This window comes from Odocoileus virginianus, chromosome 23 (genome assembly GCF_023699985.2).
Source record: "Odocoileus virginianus isolate 20LAN1187 ecotype Illinois chromosome 23, Ovbor_1.2, whole genome shotgun sequence".
Lineage (NCBI taxonomy): Eukaryota > Metazoa > Chordata > Mammalia > Artiodactyla > Cervidae > Odocoileus > Odocoileus virginianus.
This window is the reverse complement of record NC_069696.1, coordinates 10,532,700-10,556,945: the sequence shown is the minus strand read 5'-3', so window position 1 is coordinate 10,556,945 and position 24,246 is coordinate 10,532,700. Positions and strand designations below refer to the sequence as shown.

The window sequence follows — 24,246 nt, the reverse complement described above, 5'->3', positions numbered from 1 at the left end:
GTACACACACAAAGACACAGATGCACAAAACATTTATATGTTACTGTATAAAAATGATGCTGTGACTATGATTAATAAAATACCAGTTCATTTTAAAGCTTGAATTTATTGTAGTCTTTTGTCATCTTGAGTTCCTGAATGATTGGATCAAAAAATACTATCATTTAGGAGTCTCAGGACCTTGTTAGTTGTAAAACAAATCATCCTTTTGTGGGGAGAATTCAGTAGCTGTCTATTGTTGCCCTTTTCTTGCCCTGTATCTTCGTGTATGTCCTTCTGTATATCTGGCATCTGCATGCATTCTCAAGGACCACTGGGCTTAAAACTAAGCATTCAAAAAACGAAGATCATGGTATCTGGTCCCATCACTTCATGGCAGATAGATGTGGGAACAGTGGAAACGGTGACAGATTTTATTTTCCTGGGCTCCAATATCACTGCAAATGGTGACTGCAGCCACAAAATTAAAAGACACTGGCTCCTTGGAAGAAAAGCTATGACCAACCTAGACAGCATATTAAAAAGCAGAGACATTACTTTGCTGACAAAGGTCCATCAAGTCAAAGCTATGGTTTTTTCCAGTAGTCATGTATGGATGTGAGAGTTGGACCATAAAGAAGGCTGAATGCCGAAGAATTAATGCTTTTGAACCGTGGTGTTGGAGAAGACTCTTGAGAGTCCCTTGGACTGCAAGGAGATCAAACCAGTCCATCCTAAAGGAAATCAGTCCTGAATATTCATTGGAAGGACTGATGCCAAAGCTGAAGCTCCAGTCCTTTGGCCACCTGATGCCAAGAACTGACTCTTAGAAAAGACCCTGATGCTGGGAAAGATTGAAGGCAGGAGGTGAAGGGGACAACAGAGGGTGAGATGGTTGGATGGCATCACCGACTCGATGGACATGAGTTTGAGTAAACTCTGGGAGTTGGTGATGGTCAGGGAAGCCTGGCATGTTGCAGCCCATGGGATCGCAAAGAGTCGGACATGACTGAGCAACTGAACAGCAACTATATCTATATCTATATCTATATCTATATAATTCAATGAATTCCTGCTCCTTCCTCTGAGACTCTAGTTTGCAGAATACATTCCTGAACCCAAACCATGGACTTAAAGGCTAGGGCCTGCCCCGGTGAAGCTTCCTATTGCATGGTAGCTGCCCTTGTCTCCTCTAGGAGAGCCCTTCTCTTTGTTAGATTTTGCTCTGTAATTTTACTGCCTTACTCACCTAACCTTAGTCATTAGTGTTCTGATATATGTGCTTGAACCTCAGCACTATGATTTTTGACCTGTATTTGGGTCTCAGATCTCCTTCAGAATTTCATGAAAATAGATTCCATGCCATCTTTCCACCCCACTAAGGGGCCCAGACATTTTTTGCATGTAATTCCAAGAGATACCTAAGTCCCCATTCATTTTTTGAACAAATAGTTGAACTTCTGTCATGTGCAGGGCACAGTTCTAGGCTCTGGGGGGTCACAGCAGAAACTCAGTAGGCCAAGGCCTAACACTTTAGTTGGGGGAGATAGAAAGCGGTTAGACAACTGGTGTCCCATACGGAGGGAAGGCCGGCCTTGGGGGCTGGAGCCTCCGGGCCTCATCCCTCCTGCTTAGGGCTAGGCTCTTTGCCAATCTCCCTGTTCCCTTTCACCCTCCTGAACTGGTTTTTGAGGTTATCATCATTGTCATAAAGATTTTAGAAGATTTAATATTTATTGAGGCTTATTTTGTGCCAGGTGCTATACCTTTCCATGCATGATTATACTTATTCTTGTGACAACTTTCTTTTAAGGTGGAAAATTGGCCTTCAGAGAGGTTAAGTGACAGGTCTGATAGCTAGGAAGTATGGTGCTTATGATCAACGTGCAGCTTAGGATTGTGGAATTCAGCAAGCCAGGCTTGAGGACTTCATCAGAAATGGCAACCAAAAATTTAATGTGACCATTTTGCCCTGGACATGTCCATTCTCTGACTGGTTCCTTTAGTAGTCAGAGATTTAATTTTTACCTGTCACATCAAATTGCCTTGCTTAAGGATGGAAACATGAGTGGAACATGCTTGCAGGCCTCTACATGGTGGGCATTATAGACACTTGGAGTTACCAAATACACACACACAGACACACACACTCTTACTGTTAGAAAAATTGCATAATTCCATCAGTCCCAAATAATTGCCTCATGAGTGACATTTGAAATGCTCGTTATTTGGTACTTGGCTGAAGAGATTTATATGCACACTGTTTTTTCCACAGGAGACAGTTGTTTTCTTGTTTCAATTTTTAAGGCACTACCCAATGAACAGACTAACTTCCTGAAAAGTTGCTTTGAAAAACTTTGTGTCCTCTGCAGAGGGTGGAATAAAACAGGGTTTGTGCTCTTGACTCAGCTCCTGACATAACAGAATCATTATTCTGCCTGGAAGTTTGCAAGCTGCCATTGCCCTGGCATTAGCAGCTGTTAGTTCCTTAAATATTTGCATTTAATAACTTCATATCTCAGTTTTCTTCTACAGCTTGCTGCAATTTCATGTCATACACAAAACTGCATCTTTGGAGTTACTTTGAAACATGACTAAGTGCTAGGGTGAAGTTTCTCTATAGCCAACTCATGTCATGGAGGAACAGCTGGACTATGGGTCTGGCTCAGTGTTACTTAAATGCTGCAGTGTCTAGCCATTCTTCCTGGGATTTTTGGATCCGGAAAAGCCCTGAGGCTCGCAGGGGGAAGTTGTCCCTATGTTATCTGACCAAGGGGTACTTGTTGGAAGTCCAGTCCTAAGAGAGTCCAGAAGGTATTCTAAGTGAAGCTTCCAGTCTAAAGGGTGAGGCAGGATTGGAGGAGTCTAGGTTTGAAGGCCCAATAGAATGGAGATTGGGGAATGAGGGGAAAGGGTGGTGGAAAAGAGAGAACCTGTAGGATTTCTGAGCAGGATGGGATGGACAAAGCAGCTGTTGTGGCCTCTTTCCTTGGCTTCCTCTTCTCAACCATGCACAGGGACAGAGGCCCTGGAATTCCCTGTCCTGGTAACCCCAGCGTGATTTTGAGACGGGTTTGGGCCTCTTCCCTGGCTGTGTTCCACAAAGGGTGGACAGTGCCATCGTGGACACATGCCTCAGATTGAGAGGTGGCCAAATGGTGGCTGTGTACAGGGTGTGTACATGTAGATGGGGCTGGGGTGCCCCACGAGTACACTGGGGGTCCTTGTGGTACAGGACCCTCACTGTTGTGGATTCATTGTGTATTTGACTTCTGGAAATGGCAAAGTCCATGCTTAATTATTGAATGTGCTTGTCCCACACCATCTCTGCTGCTTGTGGCAATGTGCAGAGCTTGAAGGTGTCCCTCCCTGTCTGACAGCTGGGACTTGGGGAGGTGGATTCAATATCAGGCCTGTTTCCTTCTCAGCTGTTCTTAGCATTAATCCAGCCACACCAGGGGAGGACTGCCTGCACTGTGCCATTTATGCAAAACCTGCTTCTTGGGCTTAGCTGATGGAGGTCTTTGGGATTTTGTTAGCATTCTGGCACAGTATCAGAAGGATTCCAGTCTACATCATGGTCTTTTTTTAGAGCTCATGTTTTATTTCCTCTCTAGCTTGGAAGATTCAGTAAATAGCTTTAATCCTGTCATATAGAACTTTAACTTGCAGCAAAGCACAGATACTCTGGCTCGGGGGTAAATAGCTCTTCTAGAAACAAGTCAGTTCACTTCAGCAGCAGAAAAGCAGCATTCACAGGAACCTTTTCGGGCATGTTCTTGTGCCTTCTTGTTCTCGAGAGGGGAGGGACACTGTGTCTCAGTCACTTGCCCAAACTGCAGTGTCGCCCAGTACCTGTGACTGTCCTGGGGCTGCTGGGGCTGAAGTGCTCCTCGGGTTGGAAATGGAGGTGAGCGTGGAGCCTGCCTGAGGACTGTGAAGCCTTCAATGTGTCCCACCCCAGAGAGTCACAAGAGCTGGTCTGAAACCGTGTCCTCGCCAAAGAGAAAAAAATAAAGACTTGGTAGTTTTTCTGTGTTAAGGTTAGCAACTGCCTTTTCTTGGGAAGGAGTCTTTTGATATAAGATTGTGACCTTTGTATCTCTTAGTCTGAAAATGTCTTTCTTTTGGTGTTGGTGATGTGAGCTGGTAGTTTTTTAAAGAGTATACTTGACAAAATAAAGTTAACAGCCTTCTGTAATTTGCCTCCAGAAGTCTATAAAGGATTTTGGTATAACTCGGACAATCAGTTGCACATAGTAAAGTATACGGTGTGATGAGGTTTGACACATGAGCATGTCCGTTAAACCCTCACTGCACGCAATATAATGAACGTGTCTGTCACCCCCAAAGTTTCCCTGAGCCCCTATAGCCCCTTCCACCTCACCCCTCCCAGGTGGCTGTTGGGCTGCTTTCTGTCACTGCAGATTAGTTTGCACAGTCTACAATAAGTAGACTCATGCGCTGTATACTTTTTTAGTCTAGCTTCTTATACTTCTTATAAATTATTTTGAGATTCATCCCTGTCATAACATATGTCAATATTTCATTCTTTTTAATCCAGTGTATAGATATGCCACACTTTGTTTATTCATTCACCTATTTTTTTTTAGTATCTTAAAAAAAAAAGCTTTCTTTTTTAAAGTTTTAGTTTGTTTGTTTATGGCTGCTCCGGGTCTGCATTGCTTGGCACAGGCTTTCTCTAGTCGCGGCGAGCAGGGGCTGCTCTTTTGTTGCAGCGCGTGGGCTCTCATTGCGGTGGCTCCTCTTGCTGTGGAGCAGGCCCTTGGTACGCAGTCTTCAGCAGTTGCCGCACGTGAGCTCAGTGGTGGCCAACGGGCTTAGCTGCTCCATGATATGTGGGATTTTCCCAGACCAGGGATTGAGCCCGTGTCCCCTGCATTGGCAGGTGGATTCTTATCTACAGAGCCACCAGGAAAGTCCCTCATTCACCTGTTGACGGACCTTTGGGCTGTCTGTAGTTAGGGCTATTACAAATAAAGCTGTCATGAACATTTGTGTAGCCATCTGTGTCCAGACATGCTTTCATAGCTCTTGGGTAAATACTAGAGTGGTACACCTTGAAGATGGCAGTGTTGGTTTAACTTTTTAAAATGCTGCCTAAATATTCTCTGTGTCTAAAGTGCTGTACCATGCTACATTCTCACGAGCAGTTCCTCCATGTCTTTGCCAATACACGATATGGTCATCTTTTTAATTTTTGCCATTTTAATAGGTCTGTAGTAGTGTCTCCCTGTGGTTTTAGTTTGCATTTCCCTGATGATTAGTGATGCTGAGCATCTTTTCAAGTGTTTGTTTGCTGTTTGAATATCTTCCTTGGTGAACTGCTATTCAAATCATTTGCCCATTTAAAAAGTTGGGTGGTTTATTTTATTACTTAGTTTTGAGATTTCTTTTGTATATTCTGGATACAAGTCCTTGTGAAATATATAATTTATAAGTATTTTGTCTCAGTCTGTAGCTTGTCTTATCTTCATTCTCTTGACGGTGTTTTTTTGAAGAGCAGAATTAAAAAAAAAACTAATAAAGTCTGTTCTTCTATGATTTGTGCATTTTTGGTTAGTGTCACAGCTAAAATCTTTGCCTAACCAAGGTCACAAATGTTTTCTTGTAGTTTTAGTTTTTACATTCAAGTCTATGATCCATTTTGAGTATTTTTGTGTGTATGGAATAAGGTATGGATGAAGTTTATTATTTTGCCCGTGGATGTCCAGTTGTTTTGGTACTACTTGTTGAAAATTCCTCCAAATTTGGTGGGGGGTTAGTTTTTAGTCACTTCCTTGGTGCCTCAGATGGTAAAGTGTCTGCCTATAGTGCGGGAGACCTGGGTTCAATCCCTGGGTCAGGAAGATAGTGAAATCCCAAAGTCTGGGAGTTGGAGTTCTAGGCACACAAATGTTGTCCCTTCCATGACTGTTTCCTGTTCTCATCAGTTTTCATGTAACCTGGCTTTCTCTTTATTTTGTGCGTGTCTTAAGCCCCTTGATGGCAGAGGTGCTGTCACTGGGCAGTGTGTGAGTAAGAGGCTGGGAGATGCCTGCCGTGATCCTGTGTGGCCTGTTCCTCAACTCTGGACCTTCCAGAGGTCTGGGCACAAAGCCTGTAAGGTCTTCCTGGTGGGTGGGTTCTGGGTAATGTCTCTTTTCCAGAGGTGACTGTGGAGGCCTGCCAGGTACAGGGGGGTGCAGGGACAATACTCCTTCTGTGCCTGGGTGGGTGGGGATGTGCCCAGGCTGGGGGTGTGGCTGCAGTTGAGGAAGTGGTGGTGGGGGCATTCTCATCCGTGTGGCCTGGCAGCAGTGTGACCTGTCATCAGCCTGAGAAAACATGGCTCCATTCTGGGCTCCTGCTCCCCCCTCAGCCCAGCTTTATGACAGTCTGTGAGGGAACGGGTGTTCATTCTTCTTTTGTCTTCAGTCACACAGCGGTCCGAGAGGCCCCCCGCTTTTGTACCACTACCCAGCAGCTTCACAGGGGTCAGTAAAATTTTTGTCTGTTTTTTGACCTGTGTGTGGTTCTCTTGGCTCGTATACTGCTTGTCATACTAATAATAGCACAATTAGTACCATCACCAGCACCTACTTTCCTCTGCTCTAAGCCCTTTTCCTGTATTATCCATTTAGTCCTCACAACAATGCTATAGGGTGGCTACATTTTATAGATGAGGAAACTCAGGTACAGAGAAAACCAGATGTCAGAAGTCTTTTGGCCATGCTTTCCATTATTCAGTGATGGGGAAGGGATATCATTTAACATTGGTCATTAACTCTCATGAAACAAAATAGAGACAGTGGTTTATGGGGCTCTCTCTTCTAAGTCTTCATTTCCTTATCAGCAGTGGGGAGCAGTTGAACCGTTTGATCAGATTAAGATTCTTTAATGGCTCCGAATAAACTCCAGACTTGTGATCTGGCCCTTGCTTACCTCCTCAGCCTCATCTCTTGCCAACACTGAACTTTTGAGGTTTTCCCTCCTCACCTGTATTTTCCACAAACCCTGTTACATTGGCTGTAGATGTCCTTTCTTCTCATCTGTGCCTGCTGAACTCCTACTTATCCTTCAAAACCCAGTTCTAGTTTTACCCCCTTCTCCTCGACTTAAGGCATCCTGTCCCTGGGCCTGCAGAATGCAAGGTCCACACTTGTACCAGTGCATCTCAGGTCTGGTATGATTGGCCTACTATCTGCTGGTTTCCCACTGGGCCAGGTGAGGTGGAGGTCAGGGACTGCCTTATACCTTGGAATTCACTGTTCTTAGCTTGGTAATTGGTAAAGAATCCACCTGCAAGGCAAGAGACCACCTGCAGTGTAGGAGGTGTGGGTTTGATCTGGAGGTTGGGAATATCTCTTGGAAAATGGCAGCTGGCACACATCCCAGTATCCTTAACCTGGGAAATCCCTTGGACAGAGGAGCCTGGCAGGCCGCAGTCCATCGGGTCACAGGAGTTAGACATGACTTAATGACTAAACCACCACCACCAATAGCTTGGTAATGACATATAATTGAAGGCAAACATTTGTGGAATGAGTGAATGTGACATGAATGATATGAGGACCCTCAGTTCTCAGGCCTGTTAGTTTGTCATCATTCCGTCACTGCAAGTGCCCAGGGCAGCCTTCATCGGGGAAGTGATGTTGATGCATTTAAAAAGCATTATTCAGTGATTCCTTTCCATCTGAATGAGGCTTGCATAAATCTTTCCCCTCTCTGAGGATGAGTTCTCCTGTGTTAAAGATGCACATGCTGTCTCTATGACCGTCTTTTCAGACTTGCTGTGCTTGTGTGTGCTGCCGCTCAGTCGTGTCCGACTCTGTGCGACCCCATGGACCGCAGCCCGCCAGGCTCCTCTGTCCATGGAATTCTCCAGGCGAGAATACTGGAGTGGCTTGTCATGCCCGCCTCCAGGGATCTTCCCGACCCAGGGATCAAACCCGCGTCTGTTGCATCTCTTGCATTGGCGGGTGGATTCTTTACAACTAGCAACACCTGGAAAACCCATCTTTTAGATCGTTAAGTTTCTATATTTTCACAAATGGTTGTGATGCCATTGTAATTTTTGTAGTAAACTCAATAAATAATTTTTGAAACTTTCTCAGCAATGTTGGGGCCAGCATGGATTGATTAGAATGGATCAAGTTTAATCTGATGTCTCTTTCTGAAGGAGAACGAAGTTTGGCAAGAAATGTTAACTGTGTTTAAGCACAGAGAGCTGTTTAGAGATGTTCTGCTGCGTTTCGCTGTAGTCCGCATGCCTGTGACTGTGAGTTTTACCCCCGAGCTGCTTTAGTTCAAGGACTTTTAGACTTTTGGCTGATGGACTCTGAAGCTGGACTCCCCTGGGTTGGTGAGATATGAACTTTTGAATTAGTTTCAGTTCATTGCATGATGTTTTTTTTGCTTTAATTACTAGGAGGCAGGATTAATCAGTTTCTCCTGTCTACTTTCATAATGGTGTGTGTGGTGGGGGGAAAGGAGGTAAGAGAAATAGAAGGTTGAATTGTATCTTTGTGAAAATGGGTTCAAGTGTTATTTGGTAACGGTCCATTCCTGCTCAGCACATGTCTGTCTTCTGAATGTGGTGCCAGCGTGTGCCGTGTTTCCTCCTGAGCTCAGACTGGGTGGTCTTGAACCACCATGGTGGGTGGCCAGGGAGGTCCCTGAGGGGAAGAGCCAGCTGTGTTTAGGGGTGTTGTCTAGGGACATGAGATAGAATTCTCCATGGAGAGCTAGCCAGCTTGGATGCTGACAGTAGAGATCAATGTTCCAGCGCCTGCCATGTGGGAGGTACTTCACATGCCTTATACCCAGCCCTCACCACAGCGCTTCAAGGCTAATACTGTTGTCTCCTTTTTATACATAAAGGAGACAGGTTCACAGGTAACTAAGATACTCGTTCAGTATTATGCAGCTAGCAAGTGCAGAGCCAAGATCTGAAGCCTGGTCTGTCTTGGTCTTTCCCCTGTAACATGGGGCTGATGAGTGAGCTTCTCAGCCTCTTCTCTGTGTCCAGCTGCAGAGAACAGTTAGGACAGCTGGGGCTGCGAGCATGTGGTCTCTGCTCACACACCGCTCTGTGCAGGGCGTCAGTGGTGATGTCTGTCCTGTGTCCATCTCAGTGCTGTGAGATGCATGGCTCTGTTTTGGTCCGTTCAGATGCAGAGATATGGACATGCCCCAGCCATGGGAAATGTCTTCTTAATCAAGTATGGGAGAGTGGTAGACTCTACATTCAGGGTGGTGTGAGGAGACAATGGTGTGGATGCGGCCAGCAGCTGGTAGTCAGGGGAGGCTTCGTGGAGGCAGTGGAGATGTCTGTATCTCTCTGTGTAGAGGTCTGTATAATTTCCATACAGTAAAATTCACTAGAAATTTAGACACTTTATTAAGATAGGCTTTGGGAATTAATAAAGTTTTTTTAAGCCGAAGAGTGGAATAAGATCAGACCTGGGTTTCAGGAAAGTTTTCTGAAATGGATAGAAAAGGGAAGAGTTTGGATGTAGAAAGGCAAGTGTTTGATCCAATAGCAACTGCCCCTTCTTAGGGTCTTTGCTTTTGTGGTTCCCAGTTCCTGGACTGTACTTTGCCTGGAGGGCATCTTCTCATCCTTCTGGTTATAGCACCAAAGCCACCTCCTCACTGTGCTTTCCCTTACTCCTCAGTCTAAATTTGCTTCCTGTCCTGCTGTCTGTTGTATGTCTGACGTGCTCCCACACGGGCCTCCATCCCTCTCTAGTAGACCATCACCCAGGCCATGGCCTGTTGACTACTGTCTCCTCTTAGAACTGCCTTGCCAGGCCCTGATGAACGTGTGGTGTGAACGAGCAGTTGGGGCGTGAGTTCTCAGGTAGGTTGGAGCTGGTCTGGTGGTAGCATGGCTGGAGAGGGGAGAGGGGCTTTCTTTTCATTCTTTTCAACTTTGTTTAACCAGCTGACTCCTGCCCTTGTCTGTAGTTGTGGATGTTCCAGTTGGGTGGCCACTGCTCTTTCCTAAACAGCTGGGATGTTTGCCAGACGTGCTGACCACTTCTGTGGCTGAGCTTTGTGGCTTAGGACAGCGGCATCATCTTGTTTAGTTTGGATCGCTTTTCCTTTCCTGTTGAGCAAGTTTTCTTTTGTTAGCTATTATTGCCCTCTTTTAAGTCTCCCAGTGAAGCGCCTGGTCTCCCTTTCCATATTTCTCCCTTGTCTGATGCTTGTTTTTTTCTGTGTTAATTCTGTGGAAAAGCTAATCAACTTGGGGTTGTTTGACCAATGCTATGTAGAGCAAGGGAATTGTGGATTTTGAAATTAAAGTTTGAGCTTCCTGATTCTGGGCTTTTGCAGTGTGCCAGACTCTAGGCTCAGTCAAGATGACATTGATCTGTCCTTTGTGTGGGTGGTGTGAGGGTGAGGACAGATGTCTAGCGGCTCTATGCGAACCGACAATGAACAGTAACCCTGCAGTCAGCATGGGGGGGACATAATGGGCATGGACGTAGGTGAATGGCTTCAAGTGGAGATAGGGCTGTGGAACCTGCGGTGAGAATGTGGGTTTACTCAAGTCATTTCTGGGTGGAGAGCACTTGTCAAATTTCAAGGTCTTTTTCAGACTTGACCCCTTCTTTCAGAATGTGATGTGGTATAGAGGCAGGAGTTAAAACCACCTGAAGCTGGATAACAGACATGTGAGTGTTTGGGATGTGGCGTGAGAGGGGGCGCTATTCTTTGTGCTGTTCTCTCTGTTAGCAAGTGTTTCAACAGGCCCTTCCAAGGGGTTGGCTGAGGGGTGGTGTGTGTGATCAGATGGGGGTGCTGGTTGGTAATGGGTAACCCTGCTGAGCCCTGGAGCTGGGTCTGGGTGTAGAAGGGAGGGAAGCCAGGGGTGTATGAGAGGCTGGGGCCCCTGCGGAGCCTCCGAGCACACCTGTCTGCTGGCCGTAGTGGGCAGGGCATGGAGCCCAGCAGGAGCAGCCTGGGGGAGCCGGCCAGTCTCTCGGGGTGAGCTCCCCGTCCTGCAAGGTGTGCAGCTGCGCAGGTGACCACCTGTGTGGTCACGTCTTCCCTGTACACTTCCTGATTTCATTTTTTATAGGAAGCATCCGGCTTTCCTGACCTTTGACTATCAAACAGAACGAACAAACCAATAGATATCCATCTCTAGGGTTTAATTTACAATAAGAAAAATTTAAGTATGGGCCCCATTTCTGTTTTCCAGCCACTCCCCCACCCCCTGCTTTTTGGGGGCAAGCACTCGCCTCTTTTGGTGTAACTAGTCACAACAGCATGACTTCTCAATCCCATTGTTATGAAATTGGTGGGAGGAGACCGTCTGTTTCTCCGTAATGGGGAGGTGTTCAGTGGTTCCCCAGGCTAAGTGAATCTTATAGCAGGCAGATAGGCCAATGCTTTGTAATCTTTTGGCACAGGTGAGGTGAGACAAATTTAATTTCCATTTCCTTCTGGTTTGCTTTGCCCATTATTCCCGGATGTCCTGAAGCACCAAACAAAGGGAATGTTTTCCCACTTGGAGCCGTCTTCGCGTCAGGCATAGCTCACCAGCTGTCCTGAGCCCGCACATCATGCTTCTGTCCCTGGCAGATGGGTTTCATGTTGTTTCCAGGCTCAGTCTGGGGAGGTGGGTGAGTGCCAGAGGGAAGCAGGGTTCTGTTAGGTTAACACAGCAACATCAGAGCACCTTCAGGAAAGCCTGGACCTTTTTCTTTATTTATTTTACTTTCTGGCCACACTGTGCAGCTTGTGAGAGCCTGGTTTTCCGACCAGGGATTGAACTTGGGCCCACAGCAGTGAAAGCACCAAGTCCTAATCACTGGACTGCTAGGGAATTCCCTGGGGCTTTTTCTTTTAGATTGGAAATTGAGAATTCTGAATTAGGTATTTTTATTAATTTGCCCAACCTTTAAGCAAATTATATAGCTGTTCTGTTTCCACTGATGGCAAGGAAGAACACTTTTAATGCCATGCTAAATGAGGTGCCTCAGAGCCTGTGCATAGCTCCTTAAGCCAACTGTTATACGAATTTATTCTATACAAGGCAATGCTGTCCCCTGTCCTTGACATGACCCCTGACCAGTGGTCACTTAGCCTTTGTCTCATGGGACTGGGACTGGCCAGCAGTCAGCTCACTGAAAAAGTTAGATAAAGCAAGAATCGTTAAAAACATACACAGTTTAGGCATTTTATTTCTAACTTTAAAAAAATTATATTTCATGTGCCAGTCTTTCATTGACCCTTTCTTTTACCTTGAATCTGCTGATCAGAATCATCAGTTGTTTTCTTGCATAAACCATGCCTGTTATTTGTGTTTGATATTTAGTTTTTGCCTGAGAAGGATTCAGAACTTAGATGCATGAAGCAACTTGAGTTTCTCAATCCTCGATTTTATAAATTTGCACCCAATCCTTTATACTTATCTTACCTGTCTTAATGCACATCTATGATTTAGTTATGGTTTTTAAAGTTTTTAAAAATCTTAGCAACTGTAAACTTATTTCATAGGCTTATAAAGTTAAATGTGAGTGTATGGGAGTGTATATATGTGTGTATATATATAATATACATTATGTTTGAAAAGACCCTGATGCTCATTAGAAAAGACCCTGATGCTGGGAAAGATTGAAGGCAGGAGGAGAAGGGGACAACAGAGGCTGAGGTGGTTGGATGGCATCACCGACTCAATGGACATGAGTTTGAATAAACTCTGCGAGTTGGTGATGGACAGGGAGGCCTGGCGTGCTGCAGTCCATGGGGTCGCAAAGAGTCGGACATGACTGAGCGACTGAACTGAACTGATATATATATATATAATACACACACACACACACACACACACACACACATTCACTATACACATCCATATATGTTGGGTAAGATGTTACAGAAAACCCAAATGAACTCTTTGGCCAATCCAATATTTATAAGTACATATGCATTTACATGTATCCTTGGCATGAATGTGTTTGGGGACAAACACCTGTTTAACACATGGGGCAACATGTGTTTGCCTCATGTGGCCACAGTGCCAGGGAAGTCTTTTAGTAAATTAGACAGGGATTCTGTTTTCAGGAAGCCTCCAGCCTCATGAGGAAAGTTTCTGTACTTCGGAATCTGTAGCACAAGCTAGAAAGTGGCAGGTGCCTTCAGAGAAAGTGGGTACTCCCAACAGGAAGGGATCAGAAAATTCGTGGAGAAGCAGTATTTGACTTGGGCCATTTCTTTCTGTCTTCAGTTGAATATTTTTCTGTAAATAGAGGTATAAACAGATGTAACTATCCCTGGGCCTTGGGCAGTGGTAAGAACATCTGAAGTGTTTTTGAGGTTTCTGTGTCTATCCTTTGTAGAGTCACTTGCTATTTTTCTTAAGTGACAAAGTTTCATAATACCCCTGTTGTAAGGGGTTGGTCAAGAGGGATGGCATTCCTTTCAGTTGGGAAATAGTGTACTGGTCACAGTTCTGTGGTCCTTAGCTAACCGGAGCATATAAAAGCACTTCCTTGGGAGACATTGGGTGGATTGGCCTCACCCAGACTCAGTGAGTCCCTGCAGAGGAGTCAGGGGAGGGATGGTTGTTTCCAAGGGGTGAGGGATGCCCCAAAGCCCAGTTGGAATGCTGTCACCAGAGGAGGAGGAATGGGTGCTGGGCAAGGAGCAGCCTGTTTGGAAACGCTTTGTGGAGTCCTCATGAAATGGATAACACATTAACCAAGGGCCAGGAGGCAACCCGGTGGCACATGCACTTCTGTATTATCTCAAATGAGTCCACCTGAGCTTCTAGAGGCTAAAAAGCATAACACATCCTCCATAGGAGCTCAAGAAATAGGTGGTTCTCATGAATACAAGGAATGCTGCCAGCTGGCCGCCTGCAGCTTACTGTCTGGTGAGCAGAGCAGCCGTCCTGAGTTCTGTCCTGCGGGGGTGGGTGAGCTCGAGTGAGGACAAGCGCCATCACCTGGGGGCAAGCAGCCCAGCTGTGCGGTCAGCCAGCCAGGCAGAGGGCGGACCCTTGGCTCTTCCGCCAACTTGGTGTGGACCTTGTGCTCCTCTTTGTGGTGTACAGCCACAGCTGTTTGCAATATTCTTTATTAGATTTCTCAGAGTTACAGGTTGTTGCATTTGTTACCATACGCTCATGCCAAGAGAAACAAAAAGATGTATACACAGAAAGATGGTAATAAACCTCCTGGCCCAAGTTGCTGAGATGAACCAGTGTTGACCCCTGCAGTGTTGCGGGGCCTCCACAGCTTCCCCTAGGCTCTCACACACACCAGCGTGTATTTTAGTAAAAGGAAGAAGGCTGCGGGCATCACTCAGCAGCTTACTGTTTTCACTTCCCTTTGGCTTTCACGCTCTTGATTTTAAACTCTGAGAACAAAAATCTAACGAAGTGCTCTGCGTGTGGCAAGTGTTCTTTGTTGAGTGAAGCAATGAATGCTGTGCTCTGGGTATCTCTCCAGGTCAGTAGTTTCTGGAAGTTAGGCCAGATTAAGTTGCTTCAGCCTTTCTGTAGGACATACTTTCACCAGCAGTGTATGCAGACACCCTTTCGTGGGCATTTCCACCAGCACTAGATGGGTTTTTTTTTTTTTTTTCCTAATCTGATGGGTAAAAATCACATCCTACTGTTATTTATTTTGCTGCATTGAGCCGATTGTGGAATCTTAGTTCCCAACCTGACGGTGAAAGCAAATGCTGCTTCCACTGTTATTTTAATTTATACTTTCCTAAGTTCATTGGAAAAGACCCTGATGCTGGGAGGGATTGGGGGCAGGAGGAGAAGGGGACGACAGAGGATGAGGTGGCTGGATGGCATCACTGACTCGATGGACATGAGTTTGAGTAAACTCCGGGAGTTGGTGATGGACAGGGAGGCCTGGCATGCTGCGATTCGTGGGGTCACAAAGAGTCGGACAGGACTGAGCAACTGAACTGAACTGAACTGAAGTACTAGTGAAGTTGAGCTTCAGTTCAGCTCAGTCACTCAGTCGTGTCCAACCTTTAGCAACCCCATGGGCTGCGGCCTATCAGGCTCCTCCGTCCATGGGGTTTTCCAGGCAAGAGTACTGGAATGGGTTGCCATTGCCTTCTCCCTTTTCCAGTGAGTCAGTTCTTTGCATCAGGTGGCCAAAGTATTGGAGTTTCAGCTTCAACATCAGTCCTTCCAATGAATATTCAGGACTGATTTCCTTTAGGATGGACTGGTTGGATCTCCTTGCAGTCCAGGGACTCTCAAGAGTCTTCTCCAACATCATGGTTCAAAAGCATCAATTCTTTGGTGCCCAGCTTTCTTTATAGTCCAACTCTCACATCCATACATGACTACTGGAAAAAAAACCATAGCTTTGACATGTTTATTGGCCATCAGTATTTCTTCTGTGAATTCTTTATTTTAACTATTTTTTTTAATGTGAACCATTTTTAAAGTCTTTATTGAACTTCTTACAATATTGCTTCTGTTTTATGTTTTGGTTTTTTGGCTGTAAGGCATGTGGGATCTTAGCTCTCCGACCAGGGATTGAACCTACACCCTCTGCATTGGAAGGCAAAGTCTTAACCACCGGACCACCAAGAAAGTCCCTCTCTTCTGTGAATTCTATATCTGTGTTCCCTCCCCCAACTTTGCATTGAACTGTTTTTCTTTTCAGTTTTTAGGAGCTTTTTGTATATTGGGCTGTAAATCCTTTGTTGTTTGTATTGCAGATATAATAGCCTCTCTCGCTATTGTGTCTATAATTGGTTTTCCCTTTGTTTGGATGTCTTTTTCCATAAAATTTAAAGATTTTTATGTAGTCAGATATGTCTAGGGCTTCCCAGGTGGCTCAATGGTAAAGAGTCCGCTTGCCAATGTGGGAGACACAGGTTCAATCCTTGATCTGGAAAGATTCCCCTGGGGAAGGCAATGGCAGTCCACTCCAGTGTTCTTGCTTGGAGAATCCCATGGACAGAGGATCCTGGTGTGCCACCATCCATGGAGTCACAAAAGCATCGGATACAACTTAGTGACTAAACAACAACAAAATAAGTCTAAATCTTTATAGCGTTTAGGTTTCCTCTTACATCCATGATCTACAGAAAACTATAGACCTATCCTCTGTATGTGTGCATGTGTATGTTTATATATATATATATCTACAACATTTCTAAATATATTTCTAAATAAAAAGTAACTTGAACATAGTAGTGTACTAAAAGACTAAGTTTCCATGACCAAGCAAGGTATATTCCAGATGTACAGGGGGCATCACATGAAGAATTTTGTTGGCTGGAGGAAGTTCTTGCCCAAGGTATATCTAGCCCTGCCATGTACTCACTCTGACTCTGGCAAGATCGTTTAATCTCTCTGAGCTTCAGTTTCCTCATCTGTAAAATTAGCAGGACAAGAATGCCATCGCACAGAGTTGATATCAGGACTGAATGGAATAATACATGGCAAAGTGGCTAAAGCAGGGCTTGGTACATATTAAGTGCTCAATTAATGTCATGGATAGCAATTCACTATGCAAAAAGAAAACATGTTGAATGTATCAGTAGATGCTTCAAAAGCATATTATGAAATTCTACAGCTAATCCTTATAAAAATCTAAGTGGTCATAGAAGGAGTGGAGAAATATTTACCAGAACCCAGCAGCCAGCAAATTAAGTGGCCAGTTCATTAAGCTCCAGGTGTGACAGGGAGGCCTGCATGCAGCAATCTTCTCCAAAGTCTGTGAATTCCCAGATGATGCTGTGGGCTTGACAGGCTCATGGGGAGAGGGGCCGCAGGAGCAGTGTCAGTCCAGCCTGAGATGGCCCTGTTTTTCTCTTCCTGTCTGTCTGGAGCATGTGACCACCTGTCCCTAAGGCCTGCCTTTCCCACTGCACCATGGGTGTGGCTTCTGGTCTCACCCTGCAGGAGCCAGGAATAAATTCCTGAGGTTAAGTGGGGAAGAGGATTGTAAAAGTAATAAGCCACCTCAAAATGGCCAGGGGAGCAGTTGTAATGGTAGGAGCCCTGGGAACCAAGTGTCACATCTAGGACACTGAAGGTCAGCACTGGATGGGTGAGCCTGCCAGGTGCCATTCTCTGCAGGGAATTAGCCCAGTCATAATTCTTAAACTTCCCCGACCTCTTCTGCACTCAATAAATAAGTGGACCAGTGTGCTAAAAATAGAGAAGGAGGGAACACCTAAATGATCTGAACCCTAGAGGGCTTTGGTCAGATTAGCCAACCTTCCTGACTGGTTCGGAAAGCCTTGGTGGGAGGTGAGTCTCAGCATTGGTCTGATTTTAACCTGGCATTTGTTGAATACCTGTGTTTTTTTCCTTGTCTTTCTTATGGCACTTTTCTTCAGATTCTTTACCAGCTGAGCCACCAGGGAAGCCTGGCTTCTCTAGTTTAGGAAGGTTTTATTAGACTTAAAATTCATGTAAACAGTGGGTGATGGGTGTGTAAGTTCTGAAATGTAATCATAAAAACCTTGAAACCAGCCTCCCAGATTGAAACCATTGTGTTCCACAGAGAGGCTTTTATTTGGGGCTTCCTGCCAAGGGCAAAGGTATTCCAGGATATTTGATCATTCTCTTGCTCTTTTAAAAAGAGAGCACTTAAACACATGTATCAGTCAGTCAGTCAGTTCAGTCGCTCAGTCGTGTCCGACTCTTCACGACCCCATGGACTGTAGCACACCAGGCCTCCCTGTCCATCACCGACTCCCAGAGCTTACTCAAGCTCATGTCCATCAAGTTGGTGATACCATCCAACCACCTCATCCTCTGTCATCCCTTTCTCCTCCTGCCTTCAATCTTTCCTAGTATCAGGGTCTTTTCCAATGAGTCAGTTCTTCCCATCAGGTGGCCAAAGTGTTGGGGTTTCAGCTTCAGCATCAGTCCTTCCAATGAATATTCAGGACTGATTTCCTTTAGGATGGACTGGTTGGATCTCCTTGCAGTCCGAGGGACTCTCAGGAGTCTTCTCCAACACCACATTTAAAAAAAAAAAAAATGCATATGTATCTATAAATAATATATTCAGTTCTTGTTTATGAGCTCTATCAAAAGGAAATCAGGTAATCTGCAAATTTCATTTTTACTCCTGAAGAGTACTGTGTTGTGTGTATCGTACTAGGGTTCTCCAGAGAAACAGAATCAATAGGATCTGTGTATGTACAGAAAGAGATTCACGTTGAGGAATTGGCTCCCGTGATTATGGAGACTGGTGAGCCCACATCTGCTCCGCAGGCGGCAGGCTGTGGCCAGGAGAGCTGATAGTGCAGTTCTTGTTCCCTGCACTGGCGGCCCAAGGGACCCAGAGAAGTGATGGTGCAGATGAAGACAGAAGGCTGGCAGGTGGAGAATTCCCTCTTACTTGGGGAGGATTGGCTTTTTGGTTCTATCCAGGCCTTCAAGTGATTGGATTGGTACTCACCAGCATTATGAAGGGCAATCTACTTTACTAATTAAAATGTTAATCTTAACTGAAAACACCCTTGCAGAAACACCCAGAATAATGTTTGATGAAATATCCATGCATTTCATGACATGCAAACTTAACAACCATCACATGCATAGACCACAATTTATCATCCTCCTGTCAGCAGGTATTGGGTTGCTTTTTTTTTTTTGACCCATAGGAGTACTGTGGTTATGAACCTTTTTTGTAAAGGTCTCTTGGTGCATTCCATTTCTCTAAGGTTTATATAGGAGTAGACTTGTTGGGGTGAGTGTGCTCAGCGTGCAGAAAAGCCTCCTCCAAGCAGCGTGCCAGTTTCCTCTCCAATCTGGCAAAGGAGTTCCCATTGCCCACGTCCTAGCCCAGTTGGGCTAATTGTCACACTTCATAGTCATACCCACACAGAGGATGTCAAATGTTATCTCATTCTGGCTGGAACTTAACCTACGTACTAGGGGGTCGAGCCTGTTGCCATGTGGGTATTAGCAGTTTGGGCTTCCCTGGTGGCTCAGATGGTAGAGTCTGCCATCTGACTCTGGCAGACCTGGGTTCGGGAAGATCCCCTGGAGAAGGAAATGGCAAACCACTCCAGTATTCTTGCCTGGGAAATCCCATGGATGAAGGATCCTAGCAGGCTACAGCCCATGGGGTTGCAAAGAGTCGGACATGACCGGGCGACTTCACTTTCTGTTAACAGTTCATGGGTTCTGTTGGTGACATGACTAGGTCTTTTCCCATTTTTCTCTTGAATTGTCTGTAGTTTTCTTATTGATTTGTATGGTTCTTTATACATTCTACAACCCAACCTAGGGATCAAACCCAGATCTCCCGCATTGCAGACAAGATTCTTTACCAACTGAGCTATCAGGGAAGCCCTATACATTCTACAAATACCAATCAGTTTATTGGTTCTATGAGATACAGGAATCGTCTCCTAGTTTGGGCACGTCTTTTTACTTTCATTATGTTGTCTTTTGTTAAACATTTAAATTTCCAATGTAGTTGACAGTATTACTCTTTTTTTTTATTTTATTTTTAACATGATTGGTATTTTTAAGGACTTTGAAAAAGAAACCCTTTTCTTTCCTGCTTGGAAGTTATAAAGATATTCTGTATTTTCTTTTAACAGTTTTAAGTTTTTGCTTTTCATATTTAACCCTTAGTCTTTCTGGAGTTGATTTGTAACTGATTTGGAGGTTTGGTGTGAGGTAAAAATCTAGTTTTCTTTTCTTCTGAGTGGATGTTCGATTGAGTCAGCATCACTACTGAATTGCCCTTCTGCACCCTGGGACTCTGCCTCTGTCACCTAGGAAATCAAGAAATTTGTGTCGCTCTGTGATGTTTTCTAAATTAAAACTTTTTTTTCTGTTTGGTAAAATATGTGTAACATAAAATTCATCATTTTGACTATTTTAATGTATAATTTTGTGGCATTAAGTACATCCACGTTGTTGTGCAGCAATCACTATCATCCATCCATCCATCTATCTCCAGAACTTTTTCATCTTTCCAAACTGAATCTCTGTCCCCACTGAATGATAACTCTCCTCTCCTTTCTCCCCCCAACCTGGGGGTCTATTTCTAGTCCATACCTGGTTAATACAGCACAAGAACAGGCAACCCTCCCTTCCTCTGTTCTGCTTTTAAATAGAATTATTTTAGTTTTATCTTCCTGATGAGTAAATCACAAGAAAGAGGACTTTGATGGAAAGGATCTCTGTATCCCTTGAAAGCACTTAACTTTGTGGTGAGCATATGGTGGGAGCTTAATAAATGTTAATAATTGAGCATTGGCGCTCGGCTTGAGAGAGTGTGTAAGTCCGTCTCACTCAGGTTTGGACCTGTGGGAGAGTCAGAGTGTGACCAAAACAGCACCTTTGAAACAGGTCCGGTGGATGTGGTGTGACCTAACTTGTACACAGCGCTTGCCAGTGGACTTGCTAATCCTCCCTGACCTCCGTGCCAGGCTTTAGCACAGCCTCCACAGAGGTCAGGGTCTGCAGAGCAGGGATGCTTGCTCTGGAGGCTGCCTTGCGTCGGTGTGGGATGGAGAGAAGAGAGGCGGGAGGTGCTGACCTTCTTTCCTGCAGTTGAGCAGACTGACGCGGAGTGAAATGAGCTCATGATGCCATGGCTGGCAGGTGGTGAGGTGGGGTTGGTTCTCGGCTGTGAGTGGAGGCTTGGCATTCACACCTGAGCTGCATGTGCCCAAGGGCAAGCCTGCCATTTCTCTCATGGATTTTTCTCCCCTTCTTTTGATATGTGCTGTGCCCCTAGGTGCTAAGCGCTGTCCTCGGTGCCAAGGAAACAAGGGCTGTGAGGCAGGTTGGGGAATGATGCGGGGACAGGCACGGCCCTCAGATTGGATGGAGTACAACAGCCTGCTTCTGCAGCAGCTCGAAGAGGGGAGCACCCACCCCGCTGAGTGGGGAAGGGGGCTGTGCCTGGCACTGGTGTGGGGCCGGTCAGACCTGCTGGAGCCCAGGCATGTGGCCCGAGAGCTTGCCCTCGAACACTGTAGAACTGACAGATGTGTAAAGTTGAATGTATGTTTGGAAAGTTTCTAGTTTAAGAAAACGTTAAAAAAAGAAATGGGAGAAGCCTATGCAGACTTTTCTCAATGTGGCATTAAAGGATGAAGCCTCAGTGGAGGGCAGTCGAGGGCAGTGATACTCTGTGCAGACTCCCAGTTGTGTACTTCAGAGCACTGGGGAAGTTTTGACCAGGATGTTATAAGACACTCTTCAGGGACGGGGTAAGCAGAAGGAATGAAGTTGCTCAGGATGGATTGATCGCCTCATCGATGGGAAACATGCAGGTCCTATCCATTTTCAAAATGTCATTACGGAGAACAAGCGCAACCGTTTTAGACTGTTGTCTTTTTTAAAGCTTATTTTAGAATCATCGGTGCTGGTTTTCTCTTTGTCTTTCAGTGATCTTGTTGCAGGGTATTTGGGACAGGAGTCTGTCACATAGACTGTTCTTTGGGCTGACATACAAGCACACGACATGTTTGCTTCTGTGTGAAGGCAGACGTCCGGCTGCTCTACCATAGGTGCTTGCTTTGGCCTTGCCCCCGGCCATAAAATTCATCTTAAATCTGGTTCAGAATGCACAAAACCCCCACGTACTGTTCATAGTTTGAAAATCCAGGTCTGTGCTTTTTTTTCTAGAACTGCGTCCAGTTTCAAATGTAGGACCATGCTGTTGTAAAGAAGCTTTAAATACAAAGCTATTTAAAAGCAGGAATGAGCTCTCGCAGGCTTGGTTGTTCCATGCGTGGTCTCCAGGTCAGAGCGACCGAAGGCAGAATCCTGCAATGCTGCTCCCAGCACCCCCTTGTTGAGTGCTGCAACTTCAGGTCTCCTGGTGCTCAGCTCTGAAGGCAGTTCAGCCCTTCTCTAGAAACATAAACTGCTGTTTTTTAAAATGGACTATTATACAGTAGTGTGTAATACCTCCTCCTCCTATTGCTTTCAGCTTAGTGGTAACCCGCAGCCCCTCAGAGACTGCTGCGTGAATGAAGAGAGGTGCTGTGAGGGGGCACTGGCAGGAGAAAACTTGGGGGAGCTGGGGGCAGCTTAAGGGGACTGGTTCGATGCCTAAGCAGCGTGGCTCTGGGTGGAGTGGGGAGAGCACCAGGGCAGCCTTGGCGTTAGGAGGTCTCTTCTGGCTGTCAGCAGTTCACCATCACAGGCAAGGCTCCATGTCCAGCAGCATGCTGCCACCGATCACCTGGTGTGGAGGGGTCCTCACTTTGGGTCTGACTGGTGTTTTTCACGTTGTTAGACCCGGCTTATGAGTTTGCAGGAGGAATATGCCCAGGTGAAGTGCTGTCCTCTTCGTGCCGTATCAGGATGTGGTGATGTCAGCATGGCATGTCATTGCAGAGGTTCATCTCTCAGGCTTAGTATTCTTATTCCTCGATCCTATACATGTTTTATGTGGCTCTGGGCTTCCCTGGTGGCTCAGAGGGTAAAGAATCTGCCTGTAATGCAGGAGACCCAGGTTCGATCCCTGGGTTGGGAAGACCCCCTGGCAACCCACTTCAGTATTCTTGTCTGGAGAATTTCAAGGACAGAGGAGCCTCGCAGGCTACAGTCTGTGGGGTCTCAGAGAGTCTGACACGACTGAGTGATTAACCCTTCACTTTCTGTGGCTCTGCCTCCCCACTGGGTCACTAGTTCTTTCAGGCTAGGACCCCTGCTCTGCTTGCTTTGTGCCCTGTCCCTGCATGGGGACGCGTGCTGTGGACCTACTGGGTCGTGTGAAGACATATTTGAGTTGCATGCTTCTGTGAGCATTTAACACTTTTCATAATCACAGATGAACTAAAAGGTTGACCATGTGCTGATAACTGTTGAAACTAGGGGTCATTGTTCTAATCTATCTTTTTTATATGCTTAGCATTTTCCATAAAAACATTTTCCATAAAGAGAAAAACATTTCCAGTCTACAGGCTGTCTTGATAGTGTAGGCGTTGTGATGTTGGTTGTTACCAGAGTTGTTCAGGTCTGTCACTCATCTTAAACATGTTTGGTTCTTCCTCAGGGGAGCCCAGCCTGGCAGTCTGTGATGACCTGGGGAGGGGAGGGAGGCTCCTGAGAGAGGCGGCGCCTGTGTAATTGTGGCCGATCTGTGCTGCTGTATGGCAGAAACCGACATTTCCTCCGACTGGAGGAAAACTGCTCTACGATGGTGTGCTGGTTTCTGCCACACAGCAACACAAGCGCAGAGTGACCACCGCCAGACTGAGCAGCTCGTTTTCTCCCTGTCGCTCCTGCCAGGTGCCTGCAGCGTGTCCTTGAACTATGCTGGACTGGACACTCTCAGGTACTCAGCCCCGTCGGCCTCTTGGCAAGGTCCCCTCACTTTATCTTCCTTCATGAGACCTTCTGAACCAGCTGTCCGTATCCATACCTCGTTCCTTGTGGTCATTGTGAATTTGTTTCCATTTGGATTGTTGTGGCATTGATTCACTAATTTTCCAATTTACTGATTTACTGATTGCCTGCTCTCTGAATTTCCTGGGGGTCAACCGTGTGCTGCTGCCACCTGCGTATGCGCCCCCTTTGTTCCACCCCTACCCTTGGAGAAGCCCCCTTGACCCTCCTCCGACTTAGTTGTGATCAACATCCTCTGGAGCTTCCAGATCAGGAGGTGGTCTCCATGGCTACCATTGCTACACACATAGGCATACCTTATCCCCTCAATCTTCCCAAGCCCTGAGGTGGTTACTGAGGCTGTCGTCGTGTTCCAGGTAGAGGAGCAGGAAGCTTACAGACTTGCCAAGCTCTGCATCTGCTCACTCTGCCCCTCTCTGTTGCCTGACCCCACTCAGTGCTGCTTTTCCCACGCAGAAGGCTGGGAAGGGCCCTCTAGGGACCAGCCTAATGTTACCTGCTCTGTGTCTTCACACATGCCAGAGTGTGACTGGGCACATGGTGTTAAAAGACTCTTCAGTATAGTAGTGTCGATTTTAAATGGTGGAGGTAGAAGAAAACATAAAATTTGTAAAACAAGACACATTTTTAAGTTTGTAGTTGGTATTATATTTAAAATTGTATTTCAGACTGAGAATGGAAGCTTTTAGAGGTTAGAGACCATGTCTTTTAAATTGAATTTACGTAACACTCAATAATGCCTACAAGTTTTAGGTCCATTTATGAAACACTTAATGTCTTCTTATTACATGCCAAGTTGAAATATAGTATTGAAAATCTTGAACAGGCATTCAGATATTTCTTGGCCCATGGAATTCTTGATCTTTTCCATCTTTCCCATGATCTGATCCTTAACACAGGTCCAAAATGGGGAAGGAGAA

At 45.6% G+C, this 24,246-nt stretch overlaps 1 protein-coding gene across 3 annotated transcripts in view; it reads left to right on the top strand.

Annotated features, from left to right (window-relative positions):
• The window catches only part of PACSIN2 (protein kinase C and casein kinase substrate in neurons 2), a 108,902-nt gene that overhangs the window by 12,380 nt on the left and 72,276 nt on the right, over nucleotides 1–24,246 (top strand). The gene's annotated exons all lie outside the window — the stretch shown is intronic.